The following is a 13,616-nucleotide window of genomic DNA, read 5'->3' on the forward strand; positions in this document are numbered from 1 at the left end:
ACCTCCACCCCCCCACTCCTGCTAAAGAGTCTTCGATTCTATTTATTTTTACTGTGTTTTACTTGCATCTATTTGAAAAAGTGTAAACACAGAACATGATTTTAGTTTATACGCTGGAATATTGAGAACATAGGTTTAAATGTTAAACAATTTTGAATGATGGATTATGCAGAACAAATAGAATTGGGCTGAAAGGTCTGTTGCTTTATTACGTATTCAGGTTGTTTTTAAAAAGTAGATAATTACTTTTGAAAAGAAGTAATCAGTAAAGTAACAGGATTCCTTTTTTGGAAAAGTAATCAGTAATCAGTTAATAATTACTCTTTTTCAAGTGACTTGACCAACATTGGTTATTTTGCTCAACTGTATTGGATGTTTTGACTGAATTTGGTCTGCGCTGGATCAACATACGATCAAATTCATGACTTTTTTTTGGGGGGGGGGTTTGTTTGGCTTTTTTTGCCTGTCCCGTTTGGATCTTTAGCCATCAGAATTGTTGGGGATTGAGGGGGTTGTAGTGACGTGCGTCACTACAACCCGCGGGCTCTGCCGGCATCCAGCTGTGTCCCGAGAATATAGACACAGACGAACAGGCGCACACAGACACAAACGTGCATTCCCACCCCCATATACGCAAACAAATACTCGGCACTCACCCGACATGGAGACAGACACAAATAGACACTGTACACACATTCACACTCCCCAAACATACTCTATATCCCAGGTCCGGGTACCCCTGCCCCAGAGGGGCAAACTGTACCCGGACCCAGGAGATGTAACCCTTCTCTCTGGGGTGGAGGAAAGCTGACCGCCTCCTTATCTGCAGTAGCATGGCTCCTCACGAAACCCTCAGTGTCTATATGCATTTAAAATTGAGGGTAGGGCACCAGTGCCAGAGGTGGGTTTGAATACACAGACCATCCTCTGGACGCTGTATACCGTGCCCACCCCCAAGGCCCTATATGTATGTGTTATGAGAGTATGAGTAATGTGGATGTCTAGGTTGCGGAATAAAATTGAGGCACAGGCGTCCAGAAGAGGACAGAGGGGGATGCCTCTCCTGCACCCTGCTGACACACCCCAAGGCCCTGCATGTGTGTGGCTGTGGTGGAGCGGGAAGAGGGACGCAGCTGAGGATGGGGAGGGAAGAAAGGGAGGGGCAAGTGGATTTTCACTCCCAGTTCCCCTGCTGGCCCCAGTAGGCACCCCCACATTCTTCAAGGGGGCCCAGGCCCATCTGGACCGGGGCCCACAGCAGCAGCACCGCTGCTTTATTTAAAAATAAAACCTCAAATAAAAGCTGACAATCAGCAATGAAAGCACGTCTTGTTATTTTCATTTGGGATCCATTGTGGTGGTGTATAGAGCCAAAATGTTAGAATTTTGTCGATGTCCCAATATTTATGGACCTGACTGTATATTGTCTTACAACTAACAGAGACTGTACATTGTTGTTAAGATGTTTAATATTTTTGTATGTATGTTTATATTTCTGAATTATTTGCAATGAAGCTGCTAAAAGAGAAGCATCGTGTCTGAGCGTCGTCATTGACTTATCCCCTTTTCAGCCCCTTTTCAGGGTGTAACATAAACGTTGGATTTTACTGTTGCTCCTATCCATCTGTCACAAATCACACCTAATCCACCTACCCCACCCTGCATGCACTTTTTGCCTCTCTTGTCAAAGTGAAGCTCGGCCCAACTAGGAATGAACTTTTAAAGTCAACCTGGATCCATGTAGAGAAAATATTTGTTGGAAGAATTCTTTACCATTGTTAGATAGTGGGAATCTTTTACAGTACAAAGCTTGTTCATTCATATTACAGCATTGAGCAAAAGAAGAACTGGCTGTAATTCATAATAAAAAACAAAAACCTGAAACCCTGTGCTTCAATCATATCCTGATTGCTTCATTTTAATTAAACCCTTTGTGCTGGTGTACAAAAGCAAAATTATTAAAACAACCCCGCCATCCAAATATTTTTTCCCCACAAATACATCTCTTATGAAACATGACAAACATTAATTCCTTCTGCTGCAATGACGGCCGACTCCCTGGGGGGGCAGTTCGACCGAGAGTGGCTTCCTGGGAGTCAGGTGGGTGCAGCGACAGCCAAGCAGCCGTCACGACTCATTCACTTGTAAATTGGGGAAATAACAGAACCAAATGTTCTCATTATTTCTCCTCAGCCCAGGAGCCTCAGTACCAGTCAGTGTTTTTGACCATTTTCAACAACCAGAAACCTCTCATTTCACAGAGAAGTGTGTCCCTGCATGCTCCTTTCCCAGCCCTCCCGCTGCTGACAGCAGGAGACGAGAGGAAAACAGCGGACGCGTATGACCCCGCAGCTGTTTAGGTTTCTTCTAGAAACAGCACATTGGAGATGTGTGTAACAGCTCACAAACACTAGTTTGAGTGGGGTCGATACATTTCCTCACTGTCACAGCTGTTTTATAGACATGCATTATTTTCATTTAAGCCAGCTGAGGCCTCAACTGTTCTTACTGATGTGGTCCTTAATATTAGGTGATGTGCAACTCTGTAATGAGAAGGGGTGTGGTGTAATGACATCAACACCCTATATCAGGTGTGCATAATTATTAGGCAACGTCCTTTCCTTTGGCAAAATGGGTCAAAAGAAGGACTTGACAGGCTCAGAAAAGTCAAAAATAGTGAGATATCTTGCAGAGGGATGCAGCAGTCTCAAAATTGCAAAGCTTCTGAAGCGTGATCATCGAACAATCAAGCGTTTCATTCAAAATAGTCAACAGGGTCGCAAGAAGCGTGTGTAAAAACTAAGGCGCAAAATAACTGCCCATGAACTGAGAAAAGTCAAGCGTGCAGCTGCCAAGATGCCACTTGCCACTAGTTTGGCCATATTTCAGAGCTGCAAAATCACTGGAGTGCCCACAAGCACAAGGTGTGCAATACTCAGAGACATGGCCAAGGTAAGAAAGGCTGAAAGACGACCACCACTGAACAAGACACACAAGCTGAAACGTCAAGACTGGGCCAAGAAATATCTCAAGACTGGTTTTTCTAAGGTTTTATGGACTGATGAAATGAGAGTGAGTCTTGATGGGCCAGATGGATGGGCCCGTGGCTGGATTGGTAAAGGGCAGAGAGCTCCAGTCCCACTCAGACGCCAGCAAGGTGGAGGTGGAGTACTGGTTTGGGCTGGTATCATCAAAGATGAGCTTGTGGGGCCGTTTCGGGTTGAGGATGGAGTCAAGCTCAACTCCCAGTCCTACTGCCAGTTTCTGGAAGACACCTTCTTCAAGCAGTGGTACAGGAAGAAGTCTGCCTCCTTCAAGAAAAACATGATTTTCATGCAGGACAATGCTCCATCACACGCGTCCAAGTACTCCACAGCGTGGCTGGCAAGAAAGGGTATAAAAGAAGAAAAACTAATGACATGGCCTCCTTGTTCACCTGATCTGAACCCCATTGAGAACCTGTGGTCCATCATCAAATGTGAGATTTACAAGGAGGGAAAACAGTACACCTCTCTGAACAGTGTCTGGGAGGCTGTGGTTGCTGCTGCACGCAATGTTGATGGTGAACAGATCAAAACACTGACAGAATCCATGGATGGCAGGCTTTTGAGTGTCCTTGCAAAGAAAGGTGGCTATATTGGTCGCTGATTTGTTTTTGTTTTGTTTTTGAATGTCAGAAATGTATATTTGTGAATGTGGAGATGTTATATTGGTGTCACTGGTAAAAATAAATAATTGAAATGGGTATATATTTGTTTTTTGTTAAGTTGCCTAATAATTATGCACAGTAATAGTCACCTGCACACACAGATATCCCCCTAAAACAGCTAAAACTAAAAACAAACTAAAAACTACTTCCAAAAACATTCAGCTTTGATATTAATGAGTTTTTTGGGTTCATTGAGAACATGGTTGTTGTTCAATAATAACATTATTCCTCAAAAATACAACTTGCCTAATAATTCTGCACTCCCTGTATTTAGGTTCTTCATATATTCACTTACAGCCTTCAAAATAACATGCACATATGCTGTCCCCACTACAAACTGTTGCACTCTTTATATTTCCAGGTATATAGATATCTAAACATTATATTGTTCAGCACTCCATCCTCTGAGAAGCAGATGATTTGTTGCATTTTACAGGATTTTGTTGTATTTAATATGTAAAACTGAAAAAAAAGCAGAAACATGTGTAACATACAAATTCCTGCCGAGACCTAACACAGTCAAGTTGTCAAGAAATACCACAGCAGAGATGAACCTATGCAATGCTCCAACTGCTGCTGGTGAAAATAATACAAACATCTGAAACTCTCAAAATTAAATAACTTTGAAGTCTTTAGTCATACAAACCTGCTTGTTATTAGTATATGTACCCAATGAGATTAAGAATTCAAAAGCACACCAAGAAAATGGAGGAACTGCATTTCATACTTATTTTACTGAAGTAAATGTAATAAAAGTCACCATGAATTTCGAGAGGCAGAAATCGAAGGTTTTGTCACATTTCTGTGTTCAGGACACAAATAACGCTGGTTAAGCGTGAGCAACAACACTGACTGGTGCAGTCGTGGTGACCCGTTCAAACATACACACAAACACTGGAAACAAAAATCAAACACAAGAGAACCGAAAAAAGGACAAAATTGAGGATTTGAAGTGAAACAAAACAATCCCATGAGTCTTTGCACCGGCTAGTTTAGAACTGCATTTACAAAAATCAAGTATAATTTATTCCCTGAAACCAATTTGCACAGCCGCCGTCCTTGTTATGTAGCACCGCATCGACCAGTACGGTGTGACGAACAAAGAAAAAAAGGAAGAGCTGCGAGAAATCTCCACGGAGACCAACTAAAGCAACATAAATGTGCCCTCAGAGTTCTGGGTCAGAAATCTGACAGCTTTTGCTGCTGTCAAATTTAGACATGAGCTGCTGAGCTGGGAAAACATGCTAAGATAATTTAATGCTTTCATTTTAAAATTTTACACTCCTCGTCCACTCAGGACATCTATTATGCAAAGAGCAAGCACTCAGGAGAGGTAGCAAAAGAGGAGACAGGGGTAGAAGGAAATTTATTACCAGGCATATTAACATTTAACACTATTGTGTTGGCTGTGAAGGCTGTGACTTGTTAACAATCAGGCATTTCACTGATAATAATAACTACAATTCTTTACATTCTTATAGTTACATACAAACATACATTTAGTATGTTTCCATGAATAATTACTCCTCAAAGTTTTGATATTTTGGAAACAATTTACATCTTAAATTTCAGTTTGTCAAAAGTGGCTGAGTGTGTTTCATGCTTTTCCTTGTTGGGATGAAGGCTTGAGGGCTTCTTGGCTTGCAACAGTCTGTTCCTGAATGCCCCGGCTCTTCTATCCATTTGGCCTGAGAAAATGTTAAGTGGGCCATCGCCTTCATATGCAAGCGACATTAGTGAGGCAAAAGGAATGAAAAGTGAGACAGCAGCAGAGAAGAAGCATACTGGGATGGGAAACAAACCAGCCCGACAGACGGCCCAATGTCTACCCGCTCTCAGTACATCAGGCACACTCCAAAGGTTGTGTTTGCCTAATTGAATTAGCGCCTGTGGCCTTGTTGATGTGCAGCTTCAACAAAGGCTTAATGGGAGTCAGAGCTTTGATTGGAGCTCTTGTGGTTTGACATTCATTTCCTGGCAAACAACATTATCAGGAAAACCAGTGTCCAGGCTAAAATTAGCTCTGACAAAACCGTAATTGGATTCCTTGTACAGTTAATTGAAATGGGCTAAAAGTGTGCGAGCTAAAGTTTGTTTTTGGTTTTCATTTTTACGCCACAGTGGAAAGTCTGATTTTAATGCACTTTTCACAATAAATATTTTAACTCTGTGTTGCTTATTATAAAACATCAAGAAGGGGTAGGGTTTGAGTTTTGTTCTGTAAGAAGAAGATTAATCTACGGATCAGCAGAGGTGGCAACAATACAGACTTTCTGTACTGAAGTAGAAGTAGAGATAACTGTGTTAAAAATACTGTGGTACAAGTTGAAGTACTGATTCAAAAAAAAATACAGGCTCTGAAATGTAGACAAGTAAGAAAGTAAAAAGTAGATCTTTTGAGGATGCTGTTTATCTGCAAACTGTGCTAACTGAATCCTCTGCTTTATTAAAGCAATACAATTCAGTTAGTATTATGCATAAATTACATAGTTTTGCCTCTTTAATTACTTAGTATACAATAACCCCTGTTGACTGATTCACCCACTGGATTGCTTTTCATGTGCTACTGTTTCATGTTTGAAGGTTCACTGTGGTGTGAAATAACTCCCCTTAAATGTCTTAAACCAAACAAGCCTGTTTTAAAATGTAAAGAGTGGAAAGTATTGATATGTTTGCTAAAAGCTGTTGTCAATGTAAAAACCTGAAAATTCAAAGTATTTGTACTTAAGTAACTTTGTTACTTTGGACTTCTGTGGAAGACAAATATCAAAGTTTTAAAGAAAATGTAATGCTGAAAAATAACGTATGAGATGAAAGTCCCAGTGTATATCCAAAGTATGGATATCCACTCAGACAAACAGCATTGGTTGTGAGAATAGCAGCGCTGTTCGTCTGCTGATATCTTTTGATTGAGAGTGACAGACAATTAAAATAAAGCTGCCTTGAAAAAGTGTCTCTCAAACTTCTTCTGATGTGCCCAACTTCAAAAACCCAAAAGCATTCATGCCACACACACCAGAATTATTTAATTAGCTGTTTAGTTTTATATTTAGCAATGCTAACAAAACATCACTAACATTAAACAATAAAACACAGGAATCAGAATGAATTGCAGTCAAATAAAGTAGTACAATAGCATTATTCAACTTAGTTTGATTTATTTTTTAAATCTGGTTGTCCACACCCCACCTGGAGTGGCTCTCCCACAGTTTGAAGACCATCTGTTTAAAAGAAGGAGTAAGGGACAGCATTTATATATATGTGGTGCTGACTGAAGAATCACCTGGTAAAAATAGAATAGAATCAATGGTGGAAGAAATGAAGGAAGAGTAAAGGAGCTACGGTGCACTGACATACCAAAGAACAGAGCAAAGCAGAGAAAATACGCGGCCAGGCATCAGGCAATGAAAATCGTAGGAGCAGCTGGAAAATGTACACTCTAACAACTTGAGTTTCAAATTCAATATATGAATCTGAAAGCAGTTAAAGAGGAAAGAAGAAGCAGCATCTGTAGTCAAAAAAAGTAGTCAGACTCCTTCTTGTGTTTTTATCTCTGACATTTCTTCAAATGGCTGTCATCAAAGTCCCCTGGGCCTTTAATGAGGCGTTAATGCCGCTCTGTGTTTCCTGCATTTCGATTTGGATGGAGGTAAAAACACCAAACACGGCGAGTCACACGCTGACGAGCCTGCAGTGCACTGTGGCTAATTAGGCAGTCCAGACTAATTAATCATCCCAATTCCTTCTCCCCTTTTAAAGGCAAGAGCAGAGCAGATTAGCAGCTGTGTGCTTCTATTATGTGTTACAGTCAAACCTACTCAAGGTTTTCAGAAGACAAAAAGCAAAAAAAAAGAGAAAGACATTTTTTAGATGGCAGTGCTGATCACACCAAACACCTAACAGCATCCCTCTCTTCCCAAATGACTGATCACCATCTGAGAGAAGTCACGGACTTTTTGATTGACAGCACAGATCTTGAAAACGGGATAGGCTTCAGCTCCTTGAGCAAACCAACTGATTACTGTGGGCTAAAATGAAAAAGAGTCCAGAAATGTATTAACCTCTGGGTGGTCTTGGGTCGATTTGTGCCATTTTTCATTGTTCATTTACACGCCATTTGCACTGTGTTGAATGGAATATAGCGAAAGTCTGCAAAAAAAAGTTCGGTCACATTTACTGTTAAAATTTCAGTATGACTTCCGGAAATTAGCTTCAGTGGCTAAGCTACAGACAAACTTACACTATCGGTCCTAGTGGTCGATTTGTGCCCCATTGAAACCCATTATAAACGCTATTTTTCACGGCAAAAAAATTACGGTCAAATCGATCGTGATCGGTTATGTTTCCATTTCCGTTTGCAGTACTGGCCTTAGAGTTGTAATTTTTTTATTTGTCCACCGGGTGGCGCCCTTGCTCCACATTTGACCCCGGGCTGGAAAACAGCGGGCTGCTTAAACAGACCTGCGGGAAACGAAGCCTCATTTCCGGCGTGCAGCAGCGGCTTCGCCCGCTGATCGGGTGGGACCATTTTCGGCCCCTAGGACCGTTTGAGGGTGCATTTTTTTTTTAATCAACAGGAAATGACGTATTTGTTGTGACGTGGTACCGGACGTGTGTGTTGGAAAAAGGGGTCCGTCGCAACATGCCCCGGTCATCGTCGGGAGTTAACCCGGGAGGATGCACTGATTTCGGCCTAGAGGAGGAGCATTTGCCGCCTGGAGACCATTTTCTGGTCCTGAAAAAAAAAAAAAAAGGCGATCAAAATGAAGGTTGGTGCCAATCTTTAGTCCATCTAAAGGCCTAATTATAATAACAATCAAATATTACTTCAAATGTTTTTTTTTTAAAATATTTCGTTTTGTTTTGGGGGGCTAAAAAAAACGGTGCGCTCATGTAATTAAACTGCGATTAAAAGGGTTAAAACCCCCGAAATATAATTAAAACTTTACATGGATAGTTCAGGGAGAAGTAGTTTTAAAAGATTGGCTAATTTAAAGTGGAATAAAATATTAATATATAAATTTTTTATAGCACTTTTTTGGGCGTGGTCGATTTGTGGCTCTAGGTCCGATAGTGTATGCATTTTTCTAGGACCCCCCAGAGGTTAAAGAAATGGAAACAGTTGCATTCATTAAAACAGCATCAAATATCAGGTCAGAGGAAAAATAGCTACGGCATTCTCAAACCTACCAGAGAAACAGAATTAAGTGCACTCTGCTCCAGCGTTTAAACTTGAACACATTTAGGTTAATAGAATGAATAAAAGGGTCAAAGCACCAGCTCCTGGTTCCCAGAGCTGCACACTCAACCGGGACTCTAAAACCAGGCAGACCAACCTGAGCACTGGCAGGACTTTGTACAAGAAATCCTATGAATCAGTGATATAGATAATGAAGTGCATGGCACAATACAAGGCTAATAGTATGCTGATAACATTCATCAAGAATTCAGTGGGACTCTAGAAGACAATACCGTAGGCCAACTCCAAGGCAATCACACAAGCTACCATGAAGTGTGGAATACCAAGCTGATGTACTGTCCTCACTGGTATTCTGCATAGGCCTTAACCCCCCAAGCCAGCTCATGATAAAGAGTGGATACAGATATAAATTCAGGAGTGGAGTGACCATCAACTCCTGGTCACTCCAAGAGTTGATGGTCATCTGTGTACCTGCTATACTAAGCTGTGTGCCAAGAGTGAGTGAGATGTCTACTCAGTGATCCACCTTACCCGGCTCTACAGCGAGGACATTGGGATTTGACTTGGTTAGTGTGGGTGGATATTTATAAGGTCGGGGACCTGAGGGACTGAAGGGGTAGAGGTGCCAGAAGGCAGAATAGTGGGCATACTGGGCAGTTAGAAGTACCTGGATCTCCCACAGGGCAATGAGAACCATGACGAAGATGCACAAAGGTCAGCTGCAGCCAAATATTTCCAGAAGATAGAATCGATGCAGAGAAGCCAGCTCAGTGGTAGGAATAACATCCAAGCCATCAATACATATGCTCTATCAGTACCCAGCTGGAATAATAAGCTGACCACAGGAGGAGGTAAATTCCGCTGGTGTTAATGCACAAAAGTTATTTTCTCTTAATCATAAACACGCCCTAAGCACCAAATCCATAGAGGCAGGGCTCAACAACAGCTGGCAGAATCCAACCCTAATCTCACCCTATCCAAGCTGCTGCCTCTGCAAAGATGCACCGGAGACTATCCAAGACCTAGTAGCGGGATTTAAGATGCAAGGTGGGACAGTGTACACTGAGAGGCACAACCTAGTGGCTGGAATAGTGTACAGAAACAGCTGCCACATATGCATTAAAAGTCCCCAACTCTGAATGGGAAACACCACCAAATGTGGTCGACAGCATCAGGCCTAAGATCCTATAGGAGCTCCAAACAGACAAGCAGCCATACTGGTGGTTGATAAGCAAATTACAGCTGGGATAGATATGGCAGTCCCATTGGACACCAACAACATGAAGGAGCATGAGAAACCACAGAAGTGCCACAGGCTGAACGAACAATTGGAGTAGATGTGGAACATCAAAGTGGTCCCAGTGGTAACAGGAGCATTGGGACCAGTAGTCCCCAAACTGGAAGACTGGTTTCACCAGATTCCAGGCAAATCATATGTGTGTGTGTGTGTGTGTGTGTGTGTGTGTGTGTGTGTGTGTGTGTGTGTGTGTGTGTAAACTGACAGCACAGATTAAAGTTCTTAAGAACTTTGGACAGTTACACATGTTTGTATGAATGCCTGTATATTCATGCTGCAAAAAAATATGTTTACAGCAAGATAATGTTGACAGTTATAATATATCTAACTTTTTTTTATTTATTTATTTTTTTACTATTCCTGCAGCGTGTACAGCAAGATAAGAACTTTCATTTGAGATAAATCCGAGCAGCACAAAGCTACTTTAAAGTCCAGGAAGCCGGATAAACACATTACAAGATGGTAACAGTGTTGATAAGCTTGGTGGGTTTCTCTGAGCATAATGCTGTTTCACTGTGATCAGGCAGGAAATATAGAAGATAACAGGCATGAAAGAAAAGTGACAACAGCTCAGATTTCTCAATACAGCTCGCATCACTGTCAGACAGGCCGTCTGTTCTCGGTGATGGGAAACCTTTTTTTACAGACTCACAGAGACAAATGTGCACATAGATGAAGTTACATTTCAGCACACACACAGCTGAGAAACACGTACAACCAGGTCGTCACTGCCGTCTATATCACTTTGGCGCTGAGCAGTACGAGACCCAGCAGGTGCTTAATCGAACCAAAGGACCCACTGTAAATATAAGAGGAAAAAAACATCAACTTATAGGCATTAACCTCCTAATATCCACATAGTTTAACCACATACAGTGGGGCAAAAAAGTATTTAGTCAGCCACCGATTGTGCAAGTTCCCCCACTTAAAATGATGACAGAGGTCAGTAATTTGCACCAGAGGTACACTTCAACTGTGAGAGACAGAATGTGAAAAAAAAATCCATGAATCCACATGGTAGGATTTGTAAAGAATTTATTCGTAAATCAAGGTGGAAAATAAGTATTTGGTCACCTCAAACAAGGAAAATCTCTGGCTCTCACAGACCTGTAACGTCTTCTGTAAGAAGCTTTTCTGTCCCCCACTTGTTACCTGTATGAATGGCACCTGTTTGAACTCATCATCTGTATAAAAGACACCTGTCCACAGCCTCAAACAGTCAGACTCCAAACTCCGCCATGGCCAAGACCAAAGAGCTTTCGAAGGACACCAGGAAAAGTATTGTAGACCTGCACCAGACTGGGAAGAGTGAATCTACAATAGGCAAGCAGCTTGGTGTGAAAAAATCAACTGTGGGAGCAATCATCAGAAAATGGAAGACATACAAGACCACTGATAATCTCCCTCGATTTGGGGCTCCACACAAGATCTCATCCCGTGGGGTCAAAATGATCATGAGAACGGTGAGCAAAGATCCCAGAACCACACGGGGGGACCTGGTGAATGACCTGCAGAGAGCTGGGACCAAAGTAACAAAGGTCACCATCAGTAACACACTACAACGGCAGGGAATCAAATCCCGCAGTGCCAGACGTGTTCCGCTGCTGAAGCCAGTGCATGTCCAGGCCCGTCTGAAGTTTGCCAGAGAGCACATGGATGATACAGCAGAGGATTGGGAGGATGTCATGTGGTCAGATGAAACCAAAGTAGAACTTTTTGGTATAAACTCAACTCGTCGTGTTTGGAGGAAGAAGAATACTGAGTTGCATGGGGGTGGAAACATCATGCTATGGGGCTGTTTTTCTGCCAAGGGGACAGGACGACTGATCTGTGTTAAGGACAGAATGAATGGGGCCATGTATCGTGAGATTTTGAGCCAAAACCTCCTTCCATCAGTGAAGGAGGCTCACTGATGGAAGATGAAACGAGGCTGGGTCTTCCAACATGACAATGATCCAAAACACACCGCCCGGGCAACAAAGGAGTGGCTCCGTAAGAAGCATTTGAAAGTCCTGGAGTGGCCTAGCCAGTCTCCAGACCTCAACCCCATAGAAAATCTGTGGCGGGAGTTGAAAGTCCGTGTTGCTCGGCGACAGCCCCAAAACATCACTGCTCTCGAGAAGATCTGCATGGAGGAATGGGCCAAAATACCAGCTACTGTGTGTGCAAACCTGGTAAAGACCTATAGTAAACGTTTGACCTCTGTTATTGCCAACAAAGGTTATGTTACAAAGTATTGAGTTGTATTTTTGTTATTGACCAAATACTTATTTTCCACCCTGATTTACGAATAAATTCTTTACAAATCCTACCATGTGGATTCATGGATTTTTTTTTCACATTCTGTCTCTCACAGTTGAAGTGTACCTCTGGTGCAAATTACTGACCTCTGTCATCATTTTAGGTGGGGGAACTTGCACAATCGGTGGCTGACTAAATACTTTTTTGCCCCACTGTATTTCATATAGGCACATATCCAGAAACTAGAAGATATTACTTTTCAAATGAAGTCTCATGTATTCTTTTTGGTTGTACAGGTTTTCTGTGTGATTGATTACAAAAAGGCCACTTTTTGTAATAACTTTCTGCAAATTTTTTTTTGGATCACAATTCCCAGTGTGATCCAAACCCTGCCCCTAATCTGAGATGGGCTGCTGGTGACTCAGTGGATGCTCAGAGGTTATGGTTTTGTTGCTGATGAGTTTATCTGTATTTATTTACAGCACAGATATTGGATGTCTTTATTCTGTCTGTCGCAGCAGATGGCCCCGCCCCTCCCTGAGCCTGGTTCTGCCGGAGGTTTCTTCCTGTTCAAAGGGAGTTTTTTCCTTCCCACCAAAGTGCTTGCTCATAGGGGGTCATATGATTGTTGGGTTTTTCTCTGTATGTATTATTGTAGGGTCTACCTTACAATATAAAGCTCCTTGAGGCGACTGTTGTTGTGATTTAGTGCTATGTAAATAAAACTGAATTGAATTGAATTGAATTCAACAAAGCAATGCTATTAGCTATTGGCATGTGCTGACTGAAATTAGGTAACCATTGAACTTGATTAATGTCAAAATAACCAAAATCTTTATTAAACTTTTAAGATTCTCAAGATTTAAAAGCATAGGGAGGATGTTTTCCTAAGCAGATTTAATGCTGTTTATTTACTTTATCACAGATGGTGATATCCTCATCCAGTTAAATCTGCTTTCATACTGCTGTCTGATAAAACGGTCACAAAGTCCCTTTGTTCATTACACATGTCACAAATTTAGGCTGCAACTTGATAAAGACAAATTTGTTTACCCCTGATAAAACATACCTGTTATGATTCTGGATTTTGGTTCTAATATTTATCATTTACTGCTTTTTAAAATCCTCCATCTCCTTGTACTCCCTTCAGTTTCACGTGTGCTTGTACT

The sequence above is a fragment of the Rhamphochromis sp. 'chilingali' genome (genome assembly GCF_963969265.1).
Source record: "Rhamphochromis sp. 'chilingali' genome assembly, chromosome: 6".
Lineage (NCBI taxonomy): Eukaryota > Metazoa > Chordata > Actinopteri > Cichliformes > Cichlidae > Rhamphochromis > Rhamphochromis sp. 'chilingali'.